This window comes from Macadamia integrifolia, unplaced genomic scaffold (assembly GCF_013358625.1).
Source record: "Macadamia integrifolia cultivar HAES 741 unplaced genomic scaffold, SCU_Mint_v3 scaffold1677, whole genome shotgun sequence".
Taxonomy (NCBI): Eukaryota; Viridiplantae; Streptophyta; class Magnoliopsida; order Proteales; family Proteaceae; genus Macadamia; species Macadamia integrifolia.
Genome location: NW_024868304.1, coordinates 13024 through 37933, shown reverse-complemented (window position 1 = coordinate 37933; position 24910 = coordinate 13024). Strand labels below are relative to the sequence as shown.

At 40.1% G+C, this 24910-nt stretch overlaps 1 long non-coding RNA gene and 1 pseudogene across 1 annotated transcript; both read right to left on the bottom strand.

Moving 5' to 3' along the window:
- Nucleotides 1–9511: 9511 nt before the first annotated feature.
- LOC122064531 lies at nt 9512–11527 on the bottom strand (annotated as a pseudogene).
- A 196-nt stretch (nt 11528–11723) lies between these two features.
- Nucleotides 11724–13458, bottom strand: LOC122064530. Its single transcript, XR_006135742.1, has 2 exons — nt 13307–13458; nt 11724–12255 (listed from the first exon to the last, which is right to left on the bottom strand). It is a non-coding gene; the product is annotated as an uncharacterized LOC122064530 (long non-coding RNA).
- Between the last annotated feature and the right edge of the window lie 11452 nt (nt 13459–24910).

The following is a 24910-nucleotide window of genomic DNA, read 5'->3' as shown; positions in this document are numbered from 1 at the left end:
CTTGTCAATATCTCTTCAAATCCTTCAAGATCAACACATAAATCATCTATTAAACCTTAGATTCATCATTTCAAAGGGTATTTACAAGATCTCAAGAAACCATACTCGAATCAAGGGTTTAAAGCTTGGGTAGGGTGAATGTTCATAAAACCCAACTTTTCTTACCTCCAACTGTAGATCTGGAGTTGAAGATTACTCTCCCGGCACCGGAATGGCAAGATTGAGCTTCGGCGCCACTGAAATCCTTCCTTTCCTTCTCTTCCTTTCTTCTTCCCTTTCTTTTCTCTCTCCTCTTTACTTTTCTCACCAACAAACGAGGGTAATAAATGGAAAGAAAAGAAATCATAAAGCCTTATATACTATTCTTAATTAAGTGAATAGTCTTGGATGGGTCACTCAGGTGGGTGGGTGTACCCACCTGTCCTACCCACCTGAGAGCCAAGACTAGGGATTTTGACCGGGTTCGGACCTCGGCGCGAACCCCACCCCAAGCATACGATGTAGCATACGTATATACCTTAAAATACGGATATAATACCTGTTTTATCCATACATAGCCTTATGGTAGGTGCACGTACACGGTTTGGGCACTCCCGTCTCTTCTGGCACTGGCTCGGACTTGTCGGGCCAGCCGGTGTTTAAGGTCACCCGTGCCATCATAGCCCATAAGGAACCCGCTCTAATATCCCCTAGCTCGGTTCCTGCATGGTTAAACCGGTTCAACCGCGAAATCAGACCGGGCTTAAGAAGCGGGGTATTACACTATAACTATTGGTTACCCCACTTCCCCCACTACAACATGATAAAAGAAACCACTCAAACTACTACTCAAACTGCTACTGGAAACTACCCATTACTCCATACTGGATAACCACCCAAACACCAAACACTCCCATGCTTGTTACATACAACCCATGCATAGCTCATGCGGGTCCGTAACAATTCGTCCACTCTTAAGATGGACCTTGTCCTCAAGGGCATTCGTTGGGAACTACCTCTGCATGAATTCAATGTCTTCCCATGTAGCATGTTACTAGTGATATCCCTTGCCAGTGGACTAAACTTTGTGTGCGATGCTTATGAACTCTTGTGTTGAGGATGGCCTACGGTTGGGGGCCAAGGGTACCATCTTCCTCCTGTACAGTGGCTAAATAAGTTTTCACGACCTTTGAATCACCTATCTTTCTCTTCATAAGAGATACGTGGAAGACGAGATGAATTCTGGACCCGGGCGGTAAGGCGAGCTTGTATGCAACAGCTCCGATCCTTTGTAGAGTCAGAAATGGACCATAATATTGGGGGAGAGTTTTTTTATGCGCTTAATGGATAATGTCACTTGACGATACGGCTGCAACCTAAGGTATACCAAATCTCCTACAATAAACTCTCGATCACGGTGGTGCTGATCATAGATGCGCTTCATATGATTTTGTGCTTCGAAAAATAGGAGTTGCAACTCCTTGATCTTCTGATCGTGGTTGAAAAGTTCTTATTCTACTGCCTCCACTATTGCTGTCTTGGGAACATACATCAAGAGTGTAGGAGGGGAGCGACCATAAACAATTTCAAATGGGTTTGTACGAATGGAAAAATGCCAACTCGTATTGTAACAGTACTCAGCCCAAGTTACCCATTTACTCCATTCCTTGGGATGTGATCCAGTGAAGCAACGCAAGTACATCTCTAATGTTCGATTTACCACCTCGTTTTATCCATCTGTTTGAGAGTGGTACACCGAACTATAATTGAATTTCATCCCGTTGAGTTGGAATAACTCGATCCAAAATTTACTTGTAAAGGCCGGGTCTCGATCACACACTATGGTTTTGGGTAAACCATGAAGCCTAAAGACATTGTCAAAGAAGATTTGCGCAACCTTAGCAACGGTGTAGGGATGAGATAATGGGACGAAGTGCGCGTATTTGGATAGACTGTCAACAACTACAAAAATAGTTGTTTTCCCTTGTAATTAGGAAAATCGTCCATGAAATCCAAGGATATATCTTCCTAGATGCGCTCGAGGATTGGCAACAGTTGAAGTAATCCTACAAGAGACAGTCGTTCGCTCTTCTGATGTAGACGTTGACACGTGTCGCATTGAGCAATCTTTTGTTGGATGGACTTCCACATTCCATTCCAAAAGAAGGAGGTCTTCAACCGTTGGAAGGTCTTTTGATATCCTTTGTGAGTGGCTCCATGAAATTCGCCTATTATCAAGTCAATCAAAGGGGAGTCTATGGGTAAGTACATGCGGTTTTTAAAATAAATAACTCCCTCGTTGAGTTGCCACAGCCCTAGGGCCTCTCCATCCTTGATATGTTGGACCAAAGATTGCAAATCAGGATTAGTCTCAACTTATTCCTTGATTGTAGCAAGCCACTCCGCAAGGGGAGAGGATATTGCTGCTAATTTGAAGTCAACTTCTCCTTCTCTTTCCACCTCATTTCACCTCGAGAGTGCATCAGCTGCCATGTTCTCCCTTCCTTTTTTGTACTCCACAATGAAGTCATAACTCATTAATTTGTAGAGCCATTGTTGTTGAGCTAGAAATGAAATCTTTTGACTCCACAGATACTGTAAGCTCTTGTGATATGTACGAACCAAGAATTAATGTCCCACCAAATAACAATGCCACTTTTGTACCATTACGACTAGCACCAAGATCTCCTTTTCTTAGGTAGAAAGCAAGAGGTTCCTTCCTTGTAGTGCCTTCCTGAAAAATGCAATTGGCCGTTCTTGCATGAGTACAGCTTCCAATCCCGTTCTGTTGGCATCACACTTAATAATATATCATTGAGAAAAATTGGGAAGGGCTAGTACTGGGGTGCGAGTCATTGCCTCTTTAAGTTGTTGGAACGCCTTATCTATAGCAAGAGTCCATTCAAATTGATTTTTCTTTAGCACGTTGGTGAAGGGTCTTGCAATTGTACCATAATCTTTGATGAATTTTTGATAATAACCCGTCAACCCAAGGAACCCACGCATGGCCTTAACCGACTTTGGTTTTGGCCACGTAATCATTGCCAACACCTTATCTGGATCGACCGCCACTCCTTCAGTAGAAATAATATGGCCCAAGTAGTGTACCTATTGTTGTCCAAATTGACAATTTTCTTTTTTCACAAACAACTGGTTAGCCTTAAGAATAACTAAGTTTGTTTTGGGATGCACTAAATGCTCCTCCCACGTGGCATTGAAGATGAGGATATCACGAAAAAAACTAAAGTGAATTTCCACAAGTAATCTTGAAATATCTGATTCATGAGGGATTGAAATGTTGATGGAGCATTGGTGAGACCGAATGGAATCACTAGGAACTCATAGTGCCCATGATGGGTTCTGAATGTAGTTTTCTCTGTATCCTCCAGTACCACTTGGATCTGATGATACCAGATCGCAAATCCAACTTGGAAAAATATCGTGCACCTTTGAGTTCGTCCAGGAGCTCGTCGATCAAAGGTATGGGAAACTTGTCCTTAACTGTCATTTTGTTGAGAGCTCGGTAATCTACATACATTCTCCATGAACCGTCCTGTTTCTTCACAAGTATTACGGGGGAAGAATATGGGTTGTTGCTAGGGCGTATGATTCCCTATTGTAGCATACGATATGCTCTATCTCCTCCTTTTGATAATGTGGGTAATGATAAGATTTCACACAAAGAGGGACACTATCAGCCTTCAATGGGATGCGGTGATCATGCATCCTAGGTGGTGGTAAGTCGCCAGGTGTCGCAAATACTTCATGGAACTCTATTAGAAGAGTTTGTAGCTAAATAGGAGTCTCTCCTACTTCGGACTTCAAGTTCAGAGTTGTGAAGGAATATAGTTGGAATAAAACTCCCTGAGGCTTCTTACGTACAACTATGTTGGGGTTTCTCATGAAGTCATCTTTAGAAGAAGTCAAACCTCTCAAAACCACCTTTCTTCTTTTCAACGTGAACTCCATTGTGAGATTAAAAAAATCCCAAGTGATGAGACCAAGTGTCCGCAACCAATGAGCTCCCAACACTATCTCGTAACCGCCAAGTGATAGGAGGAGGAGATCGATCGTTATCGAGACTCCTTGAAGTGAGATGGTTACAATAGAACACCTTCCCGAGCTGGTCACCTTATCACTTCAAAACACCCCTTATCCATAGCTACTAATCCCAGTTTTTTTTCAATTTTATCGCTAACAAAATTTTGAGTGCTCTCGGAGTCAGTCAAAACCATGACCGATGTCTGATTGGCACTCCCCATAACCCGCATGGTTTTCGGGACTCTCCCTCTGCAAATCGCATGAGTGAGATTCAAGGTAGGTCGGCATTTGCAGCCAATGTTTCTTCTATGGGTTCATCTCCCAATACCTCATCTTCTTCCTCTTCTTCATAGCCTTTTATCAAGAACAACTGCTTACAACGATGACCGGGGACAAATTTCTCATTGCAATTGTAGCATAATCCCTTTGCCCTGCGCTCTTGTATCTTCGAATTATTCAACCGCTTGATTGGTAGAGAGAAGTACCTCCCCCCTTTGTTTTCCTTGTTACTAGGGGTTATTCTCTTACTATCAAATGAAGGAACACCTTGTCGCTGGCTGAAGTTTCATGCCTCATATAGTCTTGCCAAGCCTATGGCTGCAGAGAGTGGTGGGTCGACTGGTAAGAACATCAACCTTTATCTGATCCTTTAGTCCACTAATGAAGAAACTGACCTGTGGCTGCGGTGTGAGCGATCCCACTTTGGAGAGCAGCCCCTCAAAACAGGATTCATAATCATGAACCATTTCATGCTATTGTAGTTTGGCAAGCTCTCCAAAAAAGTCTTGAAATGGTGTTGGCCCAAACCGAGAGTGTAGCCCATCGCAAAAAGTAAGCCAACTCATTGTCTCCTAATCTTGCTTGAAAATTTGAAACCATAATTGGGGGTCTCCTTCCAAACAGAAAGAGGCCTAGGCTACCCGCTAGTCCATTGGTGTCTGATGGAACTCAAAAAATTGCTCGGCCTGACACGTCCAACTAGTTGTGTTTTTCTCCCCGTTGTATCGTGGAAAGTCCAACTTAACCAATTTGGGAGTAAAGGTTTGCTGAGAGTTGGTAGAACATTGCACCGAATTACCATCGGGTTGTCACGTACCGTGGTGTTTGGTTGAGGTTCTAGAATTCTCGCCTACTTTATTTCTACTAGGAAGAGGAGAGTTGCTGAATTTCTCAACGAGATCATTAAGCCTCAAAATGATCTGTTGTTGCTCTTGAAGGATTTTTTGCTGCCCTTCGTTGAGAGATGCTGATCCATTTCCTAGCTCTGATACCAAGCTAGTACATACGCGGACTGGCTTCGTTTGCCTATGATGAACGAGAGAGAAAAACAGGTAAAGGAAGAAAAACAACTTAATAGAGGAAGTCAACCTCGGTCTCCCAAAAGAGAATATTTAAGGAAAATCAATCATACCCCTCTCTTCCCATTACATATCTTTAAATAATACGTACTACATAGCCGTTATAACTACGGGCTATAACTACTGGTTACTCCACTTCCCCCACTATAGCATGATAAAAGAAACCACTCAAACTGCTACTGGAAACTACCCATTACTCCATACTGGATAACCACCCAAACACCAAACACTCCTATGCTTGTACGTACAACCCATGCATAGCTCATGCGTGTGGGTCCATGACAAAACAATAGGGGGAAAATAGGTATTTAATTTGTGGTTGAATTACATAAGGCTAAAATCGTCTAGCATCATCTGATAGGGGAGGAGTATTTAATATTTTAAAACACAGCGAGGGTTTTTTTTTGGTAGAAATAGGGAGGGATTTGTAATAAGAGCAAAGTACAAGAGAGGGGGGATGTAAATTATATTGAAGGGTAAAATGGGTATTATCAAAATATTAGTGTAACTTAACGGTGTGAGTATTTTAGTAAAAACTAACATACTATTAGGGGGAGTATGTAATTTCTGAAAACATAGGGGGGATTTGTAATAGGAGCAAAAGTACAAGGAAGGAGGATGTAAATTGCTCAAAAAATAATATAAACGTGTATCGATAATAGTAAATGATTATAAATTAAATATACTTAAATATTATTGAGAATTAAAATAAATATAAGGAAATATTCAACGTTAATATACTTACATCCAGAAGTACTTTTATCGTTATGAGAGAAAAGAACTATAATGAAATTGTCACAAAATATCTTAAACTTTTGAACTTAAAACCTTAGTTAGTGGATCTGTAATCATATTATTTGTAGTAATGTGTTCTACTGAAATTTGTGACTCATAAAGCTTATCTATAGCAAGGAAATATTTAATGTCAATATACTTAAATCTTGAAGTACTTTTACCATTATGAGAGGAAATAACTGCAATGGAGTTGTCACAAAATATCTTAAATTTTTGGAGTAAACCATTAGTGGAATTGTCACAAAATAAACCAAATATGATAGGGTCAGAACTCATGATGGGCTTCAATGTATAAAATAAGATCAAGTCCGGAGCTAGTTATTTGAAGCCATATGCCAAGATCAAGGTGAGATTTTTCAACCAAGACAAGGCCATGGCCTAAAATTCCAGGAAGTCCAAAATAAAAACAAAGTTGGATTAGCAAGGGTTCAACTTTAATCCATCCTAGTTGTATTGATGTAAAACGAATATGAAGATCAGCAATCACTCACCTAATTGGAGACTGCTGGTGTAATTCAAAACATGAGCTCTCCCTCTATGGATCTATCCCCGGTTTTGGCCCTTTGCATCTCTTGTAGGTTACCTGTCACGTATTCTAACAAGAGAAATTAAAATGGAGGAGAGAATAATTTAAAGCTCTCTTTGATATGATTTCTATTTGTATTTATCAACTATTCCTTAGAAATTACTATTAATTAAATAGTATTCGTTTGGTTACTATTAATAGAATAGATTATATAATGAGAAAATAGCCTTCATTTTTCATCTTTAGCTTTGAGTTTCGAGCAAGAGATGATAGGATTTGGGGGTTTTTTATTGGAAAAGTATAAAACATACTTAAGTTACCTATTTACTATTGATTTTGAGTAGTTTAGCACACGTGCTCATTTAAGATACCAAAAATCAACATAAATGATTTATTGCCACAAATCACAAATAGCTTGAGAGTAATTTGTGATTTTTGATTTATTCTAATTTATTATAAATAGAAATAAGTGCTATAAATTGTACTGTAAAAATAAAAATAAGTCAAATAAATACAAATAGAAATCAAATTAAAGAGAGCCTAAGATAAGAGATAAGAAATAAGGGTTTGGTTCTATTGAGGGAACAACTTTAGGCTTTATGGAGGAAGTCCTGCTTCCTTTTTCAAGAGAAATATTAAGGATATATAGTAAATTGATATTCTCCTTTAGGGGTGTCAATTAGTCGGGCTTAGCCAAATTTTGGCGCTGCACTGTGAACGCCCATTTAGCTAAACGGGCTTAGCTAAGGTAGACATGGTACAATTTATAATTGAGTCAGTCGATTTGGGGACTAGGGCTATAATCGGGTTATCATAAATGGGCCTTAACTGAGCAATGGACCTGTTTATCCCTAGATGGGCTCTAAATGAGCCTTCTAAGAGCGAAGGACTCAAGTTGATAAGCTTATTCCATTGAAAGTGTAATTCTACCTCAAACATATTCTACAAACCTACCATAAATTCACCCCACAATTACTTAAATTTTCTTTTTTTTTAAATTTAATTATCTAATGTTAAAAAAGGCTTGCTCGTCGATCAATCTCTTGTTCATCTTGAAAATTGGAGCAAACTCACTTGGACTTTTGCTTTACTCTTCAATTTTATTGGTGGCAAAATAAGGATTTCAAATAGTACTAAGGAGTTGGGTTAGGTTAGGCTAAAAGGATTTGATTCAGATCGAGTTTAATCAAGCCAGTTCAGCTCAAGCCATAAATGTGTTGGGATCGATCGGGACTATCGGTACGGGCCTGAAATTGACACCCGGACTCTCCTTCATTCACACATGCCATTACATAACTACAATACATGCTACTAACTCATGGTTGGTTACAACCTCCACTTAAAACCATTCCACGAAACTCTTAATTACCATTAATAACTGAGCCACATCATTCACAACTACTACTGCACTCCTTAATACAACCAACCTCTAAATAACAACACCAATACCCACTAAACTCTTTACAACGTAAAACAACCATCTAACATGCATCCTGCGCACACAATTCTACCCATTCCCTTGAGTTCGTAACAATCTCTCACTTTCCCTGTGCCTTCCCCATGCATCTCTTTCCCTAGTCTAAGGCTGCGTTTGGTAACATTTTAAAAAAATATTTTTCAAGTTTTTTTGTTCTATGGGAATGAAAAAACCGAATAAAGCATTTGGTGCATTTATGGTGTGTTTCATTTTTTTTTTTTTTTTTTTTTAACAAAAAGTGGAAAAAAAAAGGAAAAAAAAAGAGAATTTACGGAACGACAAAAGGTAGTTCTGTAGTTCCAATTTTGTTAAAAAAAAAAATAAATTTTGACACAGAAACTGAAATTTCCATTTTTGACACGAAACGTTGTTTCTGGAACAGAAACGTTACCAAAATTACATAATTATACCCTACATCATAATGTCACTTCATCGTAGGTGGGAAAAAAAATACAAGGTTACAAACAACTATATACGAGGAGGAGACATTACCAAAATATATATATATATATATATATAATAATAATGAGGAATTAAAATGTCAAAGTGTTTTTTTCTTATTATTTATGGATCTTATAACCATTGACTTGTCAAGTCACACCTCACCCTTCCTTAGGTGCCGGATATTTGACTAGGACATTTACCACCATCCTGCAACACTATTAAGATCTCTGTAACAATACCCTAACCATTACAATCCATAATCGAAACCAATCTAAATTAGGTTCAGCAGAATGAGAACATATAAAACCAAAATTAAGTAATAGGGAAGACTAAAAGTGGTATCATATTATCATAACAAGTTTATTTTCAATTTAAGTACAAGACATATATGGTAAAATATCAAAGAGAATAACATAAAAAAATATAAGAAATGATGATGGCAACAGATTCCTCGATCATGGTGCACTATAGGTATATATGTTATATGCACAGTCTATGTCATGCTTCTCGGCCTCTGATGTCCATTAGTCCCTGTCGTACTCAGCCATAGACGAAGAAGTGTTGCTACTCATTGGTACCATCGTACCTGCATCATCATCTAAAAAGAATACGCACGTGGTGTGAGCTCCAATAATTTAGTTAAGGAAGGGGTTCATGCAAGCAAAAACAAATAATTCATGATGCGTGCATGATGCAGTACATTTTAATATGGGTAATTCACAGTGCCATCCACTGGAGAATGCCACAATTATAAGAACACCCCTTCTGTTTCACCAAATTAGATTCAGACCCCCTACCGCTAGTTACCGTTAAAGAATATACCTTATATGCTGATGTCAGCAATTATATTTTGTCTTAAATATCAAAATGCCTTGACTTGATTGTGAGGATTTATTGTTGGGTGCACCACCCATGCCGATAAAACACGAGCCTTGACCTATCCCTGTTGAACTCCAACATGAACCCTTGTTGCATTAGGTTCCCTATCACCGAAACCCCACCTACCTGCGTGTCCACGCTTTGCAGAGCCAAGCACTTCACCTGGTCCGCTGCATATATGAAGTAGTTACTGACCGGCAACAAAAATAGAGACCCACCACTGAGCTTGAATTCCAATCTGGGTAGCCTCTCATTCGCCACACTCGACACATTTACGTAGAGATCCATGATTCCTTTTGGGTCCTCTGCTCTTGGTAACCTCACCCTCTTATTAAATGCCTTCAGAATATGTTGATAAGCCGGCTCTGCCAAGAAGGTTAATGTTTTCCAGAATCGATCATGGTGCCACCATTACCCTCTTGATCGATGGCCTAACGGAGGGGTTGAACTGCAATGTTACTCCGTTGATGCTAACGTTCTTTATCCCCACATAGTAGAAGTTTGGGAAGAGAGGGATGGTCAGCAATGGTGTGTATCTCATCTTCTTCTTCGTGATCGACTCCGGTGATTCTTCGATCGATAAATAGTTCATCGGAGGTGGGGAAAAGGTGTAATCCATGAGGCAGTAAGAGAATTTGTTGCCGAACTGTTTACCTAGTTGCGTGGAGAAGGAGATTGGCCCTCGACCTAGACCCATCACTCCATGGGAGCCATTAAAGGTTGAACTTGACAAACTTGGACCAGAGACGTGAAATCCACTCCCAAAAATAAGGTTTTTCCATTTACTTGCTCGTCTGGAGCTTGTGTTCAATGTAGTGGTTTCTCTGGAGAAAAACCCACTTGTCCGTGACCCATCATCGTAGGAGTATTGGTAGTGACATGGACTGTGGAGGCGTCTGTGGTTACAGGGTTGGTGTTTAAGCGGGTGAGGGATGAGTCGGTATGCCTTTGTTGTAGCAGTGAAGTAGTAAAAATGTAGTAGGATGGCGAGCTTGGAAGGCAAGGCGGTGCCCGGTGCGTTTCTGCTACAGTTGTGACAAGTGGAGCATTTAACCCAAATTAGATCGCTGCTGGTATCGGCCACAAGGAGTTTTTGAGGTGGGGTTCCGATCCTGAAATCCACAAAATATTGGCCTGATAGAGAAGAAGCTCCGGAAACAATAGGGATCCTTGGATTTTTGCGGCTACACAAAGTCGAGAATAGAGTGGAGAGATGACGAGAATCAAAGTGGAGAGATTGAGAGGGGGAACGAAATGGGATTATGTGGAGCAATCTCACTTTCAAGTATTCGTTTGAACTGCTGCTACTATTGGCTTGGCTGTTATAGAGATCGGAGGTGGAGAAGAGGATTCTTGTTGGGGAGGAGGTGGTACTTCTGCTTGTTACGTATGAGAGAGGAGAGATGAATTGGGATCCAGGTGATTCTGGAGATGGAGGAGGTTTGACAGCATCAACAGGAACGATGGATCCATCATCTCTCTCTCCAACGGGTGGCGCTATAAATTACCCTTTAATATTATCCACCTCACAAGCACTAAGTATGGTATATTGCTATCGCAACACATTAAGCAATATCTTTGGTCTAAGAATCGTGGGTCATCTAACAATACAAAGCTTAGTTACGATAGGGAGCTTTCTGGTCTCAGAATGCGCCCTCGATCACCCAGAAAACCCCTAATAATCCTATCATGGTAGTCGCGTTATAAGAACTATCATTGGTCACACCGAGATATCCGATAATAATCACATTGTATTGCGAAAGTGGCATTCCTAAAAGCCTCATCGAACCTACCACAGTGGGTTATCCAACACCTCAACCCCATTAGCAAGGGATCATAGTATAAGGTAATTATTCCTAACCACAATAATAGACATTTCTTTCATAATGATATAGTTAGTATGACAAATACAATACCAGAATCACCATTGGCCACACTGTATCCCTTGTCTAAGCCGAGCTCTAGTATACATACAGTTAGTATGGCATATATGACACCCAAATTACGATTGGTCATCCTGCAATCCATGTCCAAGCCTAGCTGTAATGCACACCAATGTATGATGCTTGCAACAATATGGCAATCATGGTACCAAAATTCCACTCGGCCACATCTGATTCCACCCATACACAAACACATTAACATCAATAGTTTATATACAAGCAATTGATACAATTAAAATAAAGCATATATGGGATTAACATTTAAAAACACATATATGATATGTCATTCAAGAGTTATATAAATTTAAAATACTCCAAAAGAATTCAGACCACCATTCACTTTGACCGCTGACTTGATGAGTAAATTCTCATAAAAGAGTGGCCGAAAAGTGCCCTATTAGTCCTCATCGGAAGGTGATTGTCTTTATTCTAATTACAAGGATCATTGGAGTAAAAACTTATCTTAAATATTCCACTTGAAGGTCCCTTAAAAATCCTCAAGGACAATTCAGTAAGGTCATCTAATGGAAAAACATCCTCTACAGGAAAGGAGATCTCCAGTGAGGTGCAGTGAAGCAACTCCTTGCGGCACGTGTCCGAAAGACATCTTATGGCTGAGAAGTCTCCCCCGAATCGTGTGGTTCGCTCGACCCATTTAAGCTTGGGCGCTTGGAAAACCCACCTGATGAAATGTGAAAAACTAGGGTTATGTCCCTTTTCTTCGTCTTTATCTTCTTCCATTATAAAGCACTTGCTGGAAAAAAACTGTCTTTCTCCATTACAGAGCAACAATCTTCCTCCATTACAGAGCACCTGTTGGAGAAAGCGAGAGACCCTTTAGATGTGATGATAGATCTTTTCCTCATCAACCCACTCAATAATTTATCATTGAGACAAAAATGAGAAAAATGAGATAGAAGTTCCCCAATAAGAACCATTGATCAGTCTTTTGTGAATGAAGCAACGCAAGATCCCTGTGTGAAACAAATACACATATTGATTGAATTTGTGGAATAGCATCAACACAAAATGGGTGGTTTCACACTTCCACGGGAGATTATGGATATATATCATGGAAGATTAAAAAAATAAAATACCACAACTGGAACAGTTGTGCATTCCCTTCAAGTCAAAATTTGTAATTAATAAGACGAAAAAAAAAAAAGAAGGCAAAACGCAAGGAGGCTTGATGACCATGAAATCATCATCATCTTCAAGAGAACACGATGAAGCTCCTGCTGCTGCTTGGTGCTTTGGGAAGGAAATAGAGAGTCCAAAGTAGAGTTGAACTGGAGAAATCCTGCTTTCTGCTCGATTTGGGTAGAATGCTCCCCAAAAATGAAGATGTAGCTCTAAAAGGCCTTGCTTAATTTTTCTCACTATTGTTCTTGTTTATTCCCTCACCGAGCACTTGTGATGGAGGAAGATTTTTATGAAGAATTGCAAAAAAGTGTATAATCCTCACCGAGCATCTGTAATGCTTCACGGTTGCTCGATTTTTTCTGAAGGATGTAGAGGCTCTTGCTGTTCTCATTTTCCCCAAAGCACTGAGAGGACCTAGAGTGACGGAAGAAGAAACGTAAATGGCTCATAACCCTAGATTGTAGATCTAATCGAGTGGGTTTCCAAACCCCCAGCTGAAATGGGTCGAGCGTACATTGGGTTCGGACAAGGCTTCTCAGCCGTAGGGTACGTTTCTGCCATGTGTCGCAATCTGGTGCTTCACTGCACCAGTGACATACATAGAGGCCTAATACAAAATCTACATTTTAGACATTCCACTGGTAGATGCCTCCGGTAGTTGTCTAACCTACCGAAACCCAAAATGGTGAGAGGAAAAGGGGTTAGGGAAGAGCTTCCATACCTACAGATGTGCGACAACAAGGGGGGAGTATTCGGGACCTTCCTCCTCTTCGTTCTTCTTCACCTTCTTCTTGATCTTCTTTTTCTCCCACTCCCACATTCTAGGGCTTGTGAAATGAGCTCACAAGTCCATCTCTTTCCTTTTATAGTCAAGCCTCACTAGGGCCTATTTGCTTGCCTAATGAGTCTTGCCAAAATGACTTAACCAAATTTCGGGCCATGGGATCCACCACCTTGGGGTCACAAGGTGTATGAATGAAGTAGGTAGGTTCCATATAGTGTGGGGATAAGGGTAGACTAGTGATTACACAGATAATAGGTCACACAGGAGAATAATGCAATTGGGAACAATAAGACCCACTATCCACAAGAACTGTACTGACACTCTTTGGTGCATCACCTATTATTAAAAGTTTAAATTAGACTAGATTTGGCTCCAGGTGAAACAATCCCCCACCTTATAAGAAATTTCATCCTCGAAATTTATCATACCTAGCAGGTTAAATAGTTTAGGGTATTTCTTCCGCATCTCATCTCATGCTCCCAAGATGATTTTTGCTTAGTGTGATTCATCCACCGCATATCCATGAAGGAGATAGTATGGTAGCGGAAATTTTAGGCCTTAGGGTCAAGGATCTCTTCAAGTTGCTCCATGTAAACCCAATCACTATCAAGTTCATGGGGCACGTGAGGCAAGATATGTGTTGAATCGAAAATGTACTCCCTCAACATCGATACATGGAAGACATTATAAATATCGTCCATTGATGGGGGCAATGCCAATCTGTACACCACTACTCCAATGCATGCCAAAATCTCATATGGCCTAATAAATCCGAGACTTAGCTTTCCATTTTTTACCAAACCACATTACTACTTGTGTTTGGGAGACCAGGAGAAATACCTTCTCCCAACATCAAACTCCAATTGCTTTCACCTCACATGTGCATAGCTGTTCTACCTGGACTGAGCTACCTTGATCTACTCTCTAATCACTCTCACCTTCTCACTAGTGGTCTATATCAATTATAGACCCCAGATACGTCGCTCTCTAACCTCATCCCAATAAAGAGGTGTCCGACATTTCCTACCATACTATGCATCCAACGGTGTCATCTTGATAATAACTTGGTAGCTTTTTCAGTAGGATAACTCAATAAGTGAAATGTGCTCTCCCAACTATAACTCATGTCAAGGGAACAAGCCTTGAGCATATCCTCTAGAGTTGAATAGTCTTCTATAATTGTCCATTGGTTTGTGGACGGAATGTCGTACTGAAGGTTCAGTTGTGTACCCATAGCCTTTTGCATGCTTTCCAAAAATTTAAGTGTAAATCTGAGATCTCTGTCAGAGATGATGTTGTTTGGGACACCATCGAGACAAACTACACTGTCAATATACAACTTAACTAGATTATCCATGTAAAATGTGATTCTCATAAGGATAAAGTGAGTTGCCTTAGTCAAATGATGAACGATCACCCAAATAGCATCCACACCTTTAGAAGTACAGGGCAATCCTATCCATGGTAATGTTCTGCCATTTTCAGTTTGGCATAGGGAGTGACTATAGTAACCAGTGAGGTCTTTGTCTTTCTATCTTGACTTGTTGACAAGTGAGGCATTTGGATACATGAGTAGATACATCACTTTTCATTCTCTTTCACCAATATGATCCTTTTAGGTCATTTTAAATCTTTCCAATTTGGCGTTACCAGGATGTATCGAGTATCAAGATTTAGGTGCACAACGTGCTCTTTTGCAAGATGATGCCAATTAGGTGCATGACATGCTATCACAAATTTGTCCATCACATCCTGGAACACCTTGTTCATCAAATCCATAAAATGCAGATGGTGCGTTGGTCAATCCAAAAGACATGACCAGGAACTTGTAATATCTATGCCGAGATTTGAAGTCCATCTGACATCATTATCCTTGAAACTGAGATGATGGTGGCTAGATCGAAGGTCAATCTTAGAAAAGATTCTGGCACCCTACAATTGATCAAACAAATCATCAATCTCAGTAAAGGACACTGGTTCTTGATAGTGTATGCATGTTGAGCTCTCGATAGTCTATGCATAATGTTATACTTCCGTCCTTTTTCTTGACGGATAGTACAGGTGCTCACCATGGAGACACGCTGCGCCTAATAAATACAATAACTACAACAACAACAACAACAACAAAGCCTTATCCCAATTTAATGGGGTCGCCTACATGAATCTAAGTAAGGACAAGGGGAAGGAAAAAGAAAATTGAAAGTGAAAGCAAACAAATCACAAAACTAGTAACTAAGTAAAACACATCTGTATAGGGTCTGCTACCTAGATCCTGGCCCTCCATTCCGCTCTATCTGATACTATACTTGAGGCAAGGCCTAATCTATGCATGTCTTTCCTCACCACTTCTCCTATAGTCATTTTTGCATGCCCTAGCTCTTTTATATCCCTCTAATTCGGATTATATCACTCCTTATTACTGGTGCATCTGATAGCCTCCTTTAAATAGAAGATTTTGTAACTATACTTGCAAGTCTTTCAACTTTGTGAGGGTCATGTGCTATGGGACCTTTGACACTGGTGTTGACCCTGGAAGTAAGTCTAACACAAACTCTGTCTCCCAATTGGGTGGAAACTTTGTCAAGTCATCCGAAAAATACATTAAAATTCCTTACCACATCTGCTAGGTCAATGGTTTGACCTTCACCTCAGTCTCCATCGTAGAGGCTAAATAACCTTGATACCCTTGATCTAGCAGTTTCTTCATCTAAATGGCTGATATGACGATCTTCTTGGGCTTTTTAGGCTTGTCTCCACAAGGACAAACTCATTTTAATCACATCGTTTTGAACACTATAACTTTCTCTGCAAATAACACACTAACTTCTAGGATTTCTTCCTTTTATGCATGTAGGCTTTAGGTTATAGTCTTTGATGTCTTAGGCTTTAATTTTTAGTACTTTACTTGTGTTTCTTCCCTTCCCTAAGATGATGTAATGGCTTATGTTCTTCACTTAATGATGAAATCAATCGGATTTTGCATCTATCTAAATTAGTTTCATACTTCGTGTACTATTAGACAATTGTTGATTTTTAATATTTCTAAGCACCCGTTTGATTTTGTTTCTAGAAACGGGTTTTCCATTTTTCTCTATTCAGAACCGGAAAAACACCCCAAAAGCCTTTTGATTTTTCTATTTCTTTTCACTTGCTTTTGGAAATAGAAATAGAAATTTATACCTATTTTGGTGTCTGGATACAAGAATGGAGAAACCAGTTAGATTTGTTTTTCTATTTCTAGAAATAAGTGTGAGCGAAAAAAATTGTGAAAAACCCGATACTTCACTTGACCTACCCAAACTCCCAACCCATTGTTGAAACTTCTCGCTATCCAAATACAACGATTCCAACCTGGTTGTGCAAAGCTCACAGTTTTGGATTGCCTTCATCCTTCTGAAGCTCATCTCCATAAAGCATACATGCAACTCTGTCATGCCTTCGCTCGTGAGTTGCATTCCTACAACATCGTGCCTTTGCTCGTATCTTGAACTCAACTACACTATTGAAAATGTTTCAGGAAACTGAAAAATCAAACACCTTTTTGCATTTCCAAAAATCGTTTCTATTGTTTCTAGACACAGAAACAGGAGAAACAAAATCAAACGGGCCCTAAGTTTAGTCCTAGTTCCCTAATAAGCATATGATCTATTTGATTGTGAGTTAAGGCAGAACATCATACTCTGATATTAAGCTATCACACACCACCCTTTCTTTAGGTGTCAGACATATGACTAGGACACTTACTGCCATTCTACAATACTACCAGGATATCTAAAGCAATACCTCAACCATCACAATCTATAACCAGTTAACTGCAACCAACCAAAATCAGGTGTAGGGGAATAAGAACATTTAAATCAAATTCAAGTATTGGGGATGACTAAAAGTGATACATATTAACATAGCAATTTTATCTCCAATTTAATTACAAAACATATATAGTAAAATATAGAAGAGAATAACATCCAAATATAAAAAAATGATGACGACAACACATTCCTCGATCATGGTGCACCATAGGCATATATATCACATGCACAATCCATGTCATGCTCCTCGGCCTCTAGTGTACACCAGTCCCCGTTATGCTCAGCCATGGGCAAAGAAGTGTCACTACTCATTAGTATCATTGTATATACATAATCATCTAAAAAGAACACGCACATGATGTGACCTCCAACTAGCTCAATGAGGGATGGGATTTATGTAAACAAAAAAATATATTTCATGATGCATATATGATGTAGTGCATTTTATTATCATCCACCTAATAAGAAACTAAGTATATTATAATGCTACTATAACACATTAGGATGTATTCTTGATCCCAGAATCGTCATCGTTCACCCAACGATACAAACCCCAGATACGGTTGTGAGCCTTTCGGTCCTGGAATGACTCCTCGGTCACCCAAAAAACCCGTGATAACCTCATTCTTTCAGCCATGGTATCAAAAATTACCATCGGCCACACTAAGCTAGTTTTCACTTCTGGTAATAAACACAACTTACTATGAAAGTGGCATCCCGAATAGTCTCATCAAACTTATCATAGTGGGTTATCCAACACCTCACCCCTATTAGAAAGGGATCGTAACTAAGGGTAATTATTCCTAACCAAAATAATATGCATGTCTTTCATAATGTTTCAGTTAGTATAGAAAATGCGGTATCGGAATCACTAGCAACCACAACACATCCCATATCCAAGCCTAACTCTAGCATACATACAGCTAGTATGGCTTATACGGTACCAGAATTACCATCGGCAACACCACAATCCATATCTAAGCCTGGATCTAATAAATACCCAATGTATGATGCTTACAATAATGTGGCAATCATGGTATCGAAATTCCCCTCCACCACACCAGATCCCACCCATACATAATCATATTTACATCAACAGTTTATATACAAGCAATTGACATAATTAAAATAAAGAATATAATGGGATTATAATCTAAAAGCACATGTATAATATGATATTCAACGATTATATAAATTTAAACACTCTAGAATAATTTGGACCACCACTCATCTTGTCTATTGACTTGGTGAGGAAATTCCCAAGAAAGAATGCCAGAAACGTGTCCCGCTAGGCCTCACCATAAGGTGATTGTCTCCATATTTATTACAAAGATAAGTGGTGTTAAAAAGTGTCTTAATGAGTCCCCTAAATTGTCCCTTAAAAATCCTCAAAACTGCCTAGGGATAGTTCAGTAAAGTCCACAAGAAGATGTATGATCTAGCGGGGAGTCCTATCGATGATATGCACAAAGGCTGAATCCAAATTCTACATTTTAGATAATCTATAGGTAGATGTTTGATCTACAGTGACATTTATAGAAGCTGAATTCCATCCGACCAGTGGCAAGTAGACAGGCACCGGATGATAGTAGATCTACAAGTGGGTATCTACCAGTGATAGCCCCAAAAAGTGTTGTACAGTTTGGGGTTGGGCCACTTTGGGTCAGATGGCCATTTTTGGTTCTGAGGGGTTTGTGAAGGGTCTTCCCACCATTCATTTAATTCTGGCTGATCGTGTTTTTACTATTATAATCGGGAGCCATGTTGATTCTTTGATCGAAAACCTAAACCTGTTTTGAACTCCAAATGCTCTTGGAGCTTGGAAAACATGTTTACAGCTCGTAAAAGGTACGGAGGAGTGTAATGTACACCACCTTGACTAGCTAAAGCCATAGGAGTCAGGTGTATTTCTCCAACCTGAAAAAACCCCAAAATCTAACTTACTCAAACCCAAAATGGAGATAGGAAAAGGGGTTAGGGAAGAGCTCCCTTAACTAAAGATGTGTTGGCAACAAGGGGGAGTTGTAGGGCCCTGCCTCTTTAAACCCAATTTATTGCCTAGTTGGTTTGGTCTTATAGGGTCCGAACCGGAAAGGGTTGATGCTGGTGCCCTATGGTACATGATAGCAAGGGTGACGTTAAATGCAGGGTGGCCGGACAAGATTGAGCTAGCACCCGAGGTGGTTTGCACACCTAAATAGTGCCCTTGCACGTATCACAAGGCCATGTATGAATAAGAAAGGTATATATCATATTTGAATGATAAGAACTTAATCCACAACACGTGGCGAGAGTGAGATACGCTTATGATTAGACTTTTCTCAAAAATACAGCAAAGTTGGCTTGTTTTGGCCAACTGGTGGGTGTCACTGGTAAGTACGAGGCTCATCAGTGTGACCCACCTGTATGGGTAATGTGGACCCCAACACGCCCAACTTGGGTAAGCATGTGTATTTTGACCTCCTTGTCACAAGGAGACCCTGTACGCCCATTATGTCAGCTATTTTAGCCGGTATCACGATTTAATCCGTTTTGGTTCATAAGGGGCAAAACCAAATGGACCCTTGTAGATAGTTGTAACATAAGGGTATAAATAAAATTTAAGTTTCTCTGTCTCCCATTTATGATCTCAGCCAAGGTTTGGTAAGGAGAGTAAAGAAGAGGGAGAAAAGAGGAAGAAGAAGAGAAGGGAGAGGGAAGAAGATCTTCCTTTGGTTTCCAAAGCTGTGACCTACCTTTTCGTCCCCAGAATAGTGTCTAGTGTCTTGGGATCTACGTTTTGAGGTAACACCCTAAACCATCGGAATGTGATGAAACCCTTTTGTGTATGATCAAATCAAGGTAATAATGGAACCCTTGTGTGATTTCCTTGAAGGATTTAGGAAGGGAAACAAAGATTTAGGAGCTATTGAAGTGACATTTTGAGTTGGAAAGAGGATCTTAGGTTTTGGGGTTTCTTGAGCCAAGAGATGATTTCTTTCCCCAAAACCTTGATGATAACTTAGATCCATGAAATGATCAAGTAGATGAAGCCAAGAGGTCGGATGAAGAAAGGAAGGAGAATAGCAAAACCCGCAGAATACCGACGGGTAACACCGGCGGGTAGTCTAACCCACCAATGTGACCCCCCAGTCTTGCCTGGGCTTCTGCCTGAACCAGCGGGTAAGACCAGTGGGTGCCACACCCATTGGTATGACCCACATGTCAGTATGACCCACTGGTCCCCTCTAGACCTACCAGTGGGTAGAATCGGTAGGTACCAAACCTACCAGTATGACCTGTCGATTTGTGTCTGTGCGCTATCTGTCTGGGCAGTCTGTATAGGTGGGTTCTCCTACCCACCTGTATGACCCACCTGTTGCCCAATTGAGCTCAAATGGAACTCAAACTCTATGGCAACCTTCTACGCGTTGTTAAAAACATCATGACCATATCTTACGTCATTTATGATTCCAAATTGGACGTATTCCAAATTTCCATCTGTGTTAGGTTTTGAGATACTCGTTTCACTCTAGATCTTACTCGTACCGCAATTGCAGATTCTTCTACAAGAATAGGTAAGTGGGGAGAGGACTTTGACTTTATTTTGAGAGTGTTTTTGGTATCTCATTCATACATACATTATCTTTTCATTTCGAATGCCACTCTCATGCATGTGCTTGACTATTGTTGGATGCATTTAGATATGAATATGTTGTATGTTGAATTCTAATTAATTGTTACTTGCTATGAATTCTTGAGCATGGAATTAATCATAATGGACTATGTTGAGGATTTACCGAGCATGTGTGGGATTTCTTGTCACACCCCACTTCCAGTAGACCCAACCTACCATTAGGAATATCAGCGGTGTGAGTAAGATATGTACCTGTCTTACAAATCTACCAGGATCTCTGATAGCAATACCTTAACATTTTCACATCTCACATCACAAACCAACATAAGCAGCCGAATCAGAGTATAGTAGCGGAATCATAATTAAAATGGGAAAACATCTAATGATAATATAATAGCAATAACCGAGTTATCAACAAAAGATACAATCGACAGTTATATCCAAAAGTATCGAAGTATGATGTACAATTCACGGCGTGGCATAAGCACAGTGGTCGCAAGCACAGTCTTGATCATACTCCTTCGCTTTTGGCATCCATCAGTTGCTCACACCATACTCTAACCCAAAAGATACTGGGTCACCTACCATTGGCACCATGGTACGTGCAACATTATCTAAAAAAGGGTGTATACGTGGGGTGAGCTTTCCAGCTCACTAAGTGAGGGGTGGGGTCAAGCAATCCAAGCAAGACAATAGCAGTAATAATTTATGATGCATGATTGAGGTAATTAAGCACATAGTCCATGATGCTCGTGATGCAGTTCATTTATTTATTATCTACCTAACAATACAACTAAGTCTGGTAAATGCTACTATAACGTATTAGGCTGTATCCTTCGTCTTGGAACCACCATGGACTACACAAGGATACAAATCCTAACCATGATTAGAAGCCTACTGGTCCCTCGTATACATCCATGGGTCACCTAGCAAACCCCTTGATAACCCCCTTCTAGCAGTCACGACACCGGTACATCATCGGCCACCTTGGACAAGTTCACGCCTTCGGTTACAATCATATGGTACCACAGGTGTGGCATTCCGAAAAGGCACGTCGAACATACCACAATGGGTTATCCAACACCTTAACCCTTGTTGGCAAGGATTCGTAGCATAGGGAGTGATACCTAACCATAAATATGCTACATGCATTCATAGTGATACAGTTAGTATAAATTACATGATACCAGTAAGACCTCGGCCACAAAGTGTAATCCATCTCCAAATACAGTCCCGGGTACACGATACAAGTGAGACCTTCACCACAAAGTGAAACCCGAGGCCGTTTACCTAATCTGGCATACATATCACAGTTGAGTATGGACTACATGACACCGGTACCAATCATTGGCCATGAAGTGCATCCATTTCCAAATGCAGTCCCGGGGTACACGATACCAGCGAGACCTTGGCCATAAAGTGTAACCCGCGACTACAACTAACTCTAATACACATAATCAATGTATGATTGCAATATAAATACGACAATCATGGCGTTGGTACTACCTCGGCGATGCCAAATTCTATCTCACACACACAACCAAACAAATAGCCATCATGGTATCGGTACCACCTTGGCCACACTAGATCCCGTCATACATATAAATGAACAGTTCGTATGAAATCCATAAGAATGTAACATATGATAATCACCAACATCATGTGAGCAATATAATTAAGCATATTAAATCTATGCATATGAAAAATTCTATAATAATTAAAGAATCCAAAATAAAACAACCATCCCTCACCTGGTTTATGATCGGGTGTGTTCGGGTTCAAGTATGACCATTGATCAATCAATTCAATTTTGGCCTCGGGGCATGTGCACATCATTGTCCTAGATACAAGGGAATCGTACATTAGTACGCATCAGAAATATCAGGAGGGACCCACATAGGGCACCCCCAAAGGTTACAGACACTGTTCCTAAGTGATAGTACTGTCACCAGAAATATCCATCGGAAGCAGGACATTTTCACCAAAAATTTTAATCCTGTTTTTGGTGGAGAATTCAGAGAGCATGTAAGACTCACATTTCCATCAGAAATATGCCACCGAAAATAGACCCAGTGGATCTGGTGGGCTATTTTCGGTGGTGGTTCAAGGCAGTCCACCCAATTTGGGGTTTTTTGGCTTGGGCCTGATCGTCGGGATTTGTTCTGTGGAGTTTACAGGGGATGTTCCTAGCATCATTCTAAGCTAAGAAAATTCTAATTTCATAGAGCCGTTTGGGAGATACGTCGATCGAACAATCAAAATCCTAGTTGGTCTTTTGGCAATACATGTTACCGAAGCTCACCAAACTTGGTTCAATCTCGGTAACAACACCAGGAGGGTAGAACACTCATCCTACAACCTTAACATAGTTTGTACATCGAGATTCCATTCATACCTAGCCCTACCTAGGTTAAAATGAAGAGAGAGATGTTGGGAAATATGTCCACACTCCTTGCCATGTTTTGGTGTTAACAAACAAACATACATCTTTAACTTGATTGTTAAAGTGTGATTAGCTTGAAGAAACCTTTAGAAGATCGAAGGTCGAATCAAGACATGAAGCTTAGCTTAAAGACATGAAATAGCAAACAAGAAGGAAAGAAGATGAAGGGCCAAAGAATGGAAGATTCGAGTGAAGAAGAAGACCACTAGGATAGATTAGTTATTTTTAATGTAATTTGTAATTTTCACATACTTATATGCACTCACCTCATGCATGTGCATTGCATCATATTAGAATGACCATAGAGCATGCCTTGACTAGGTATGGAAAGTCTCTAAGTGGTGTGGAACACACAGTAACCTAACTCAAGGGTATTTTAGGGAATCTTAAAGTTAGTATCAGGAGACAAAACCTTAATAGAAGTTGTAGGAAATTGAGTTGTGATTCCAACACAACTAATCTCAAGTCAATCCAAGGTCGGACCAAAAAGTTATAGTCAAAACACTGGTGACTGGTCAGTACGACAGAGCATGTCATGTTGGTGGTCGACCGGCTGGAAGCCCCGGTCGACCGGAACCACCCGAGACCATAGGCGGTCGACCGTCTAGAAGCCCCAGTCGACCGGACCTGTCCGAGACCATAGGCGGTCGACCGATTGAAAGTCTCGGTCGACCGGTGCCTGTCTGGAAGTACTCCAACGGCTATTTTTTTGCCTACAACGGCTCTTGGCGATCGATCGGCTACCGATGGCGGTCGACCGGTAGACCCAGAATATGTCCGTTAGAGCTTGATTCCTTGCCTAAAATGCTTCACTAAGTTCACCTATAAATACCCTAATCACTCTTAATTAATTATTCATTAAGAAAGAGCTTTAAGAGCATTGTTGCAAGCATTAGAGAAGTTTATTTCTACTTGAGTTATTCTATTACACAAATCCCAAACAAGAGGCTCAAGTCTTAATCAAAGTCCTCTACTCTCTCTTGTGCAAGTCAAAGCCATAAGAGAGGACTTTACAAAAGGTGCGTCACTCATCATTTATTATTCATTCTCATTTGCACCACACTTGAGGTATTCCTCTTATTCCACTATTTCTTATTTTCTATTTTTTTTTTCAATTCTAGGCTGTACTTAGGATTGTAAGGATACTCTTATCCTAAAAAGAGAAAGGTCTCTCTCTACCTCTAAAAGAGATTGTGAAGGCATCTCTCTGCCTGAAAAGGAGATTTGTAAGGATACTCTTATCCGTAAAAAGATTGTAAAGGTTTTCTTCCCTACCTACTGTACTGAAAGGGAGAACTAGTGGAATACCTTACAAGAGGATTCTTGTAGCGAGTGGACTAGACTCGAATTGAGTCGAACCATTATATATCTTGTGTTGTGGTTGTTCTTATTTTATTTATTTAGCATCGCTTTTAAATTACAATCACACTTGTGATCTATACATCGAAAAGAGTTAAATTCCACTAGCATAACCTATTCACCCCCCCTCTAGGTTATTTCAATTGATATCAGAGTGGGAGCTCAATTTATTTAAGACTATTTCATCTTAATAGTGAGTCAAAGACCATGACCACATTCCAAGGACCACCAGAAGGCATGAACGCCTCGAGACCCCTGTACTTTAATGGAGAAAACTTTTCTTTCTGGAAGTGCAGATTCAAGAATTTTGTGTG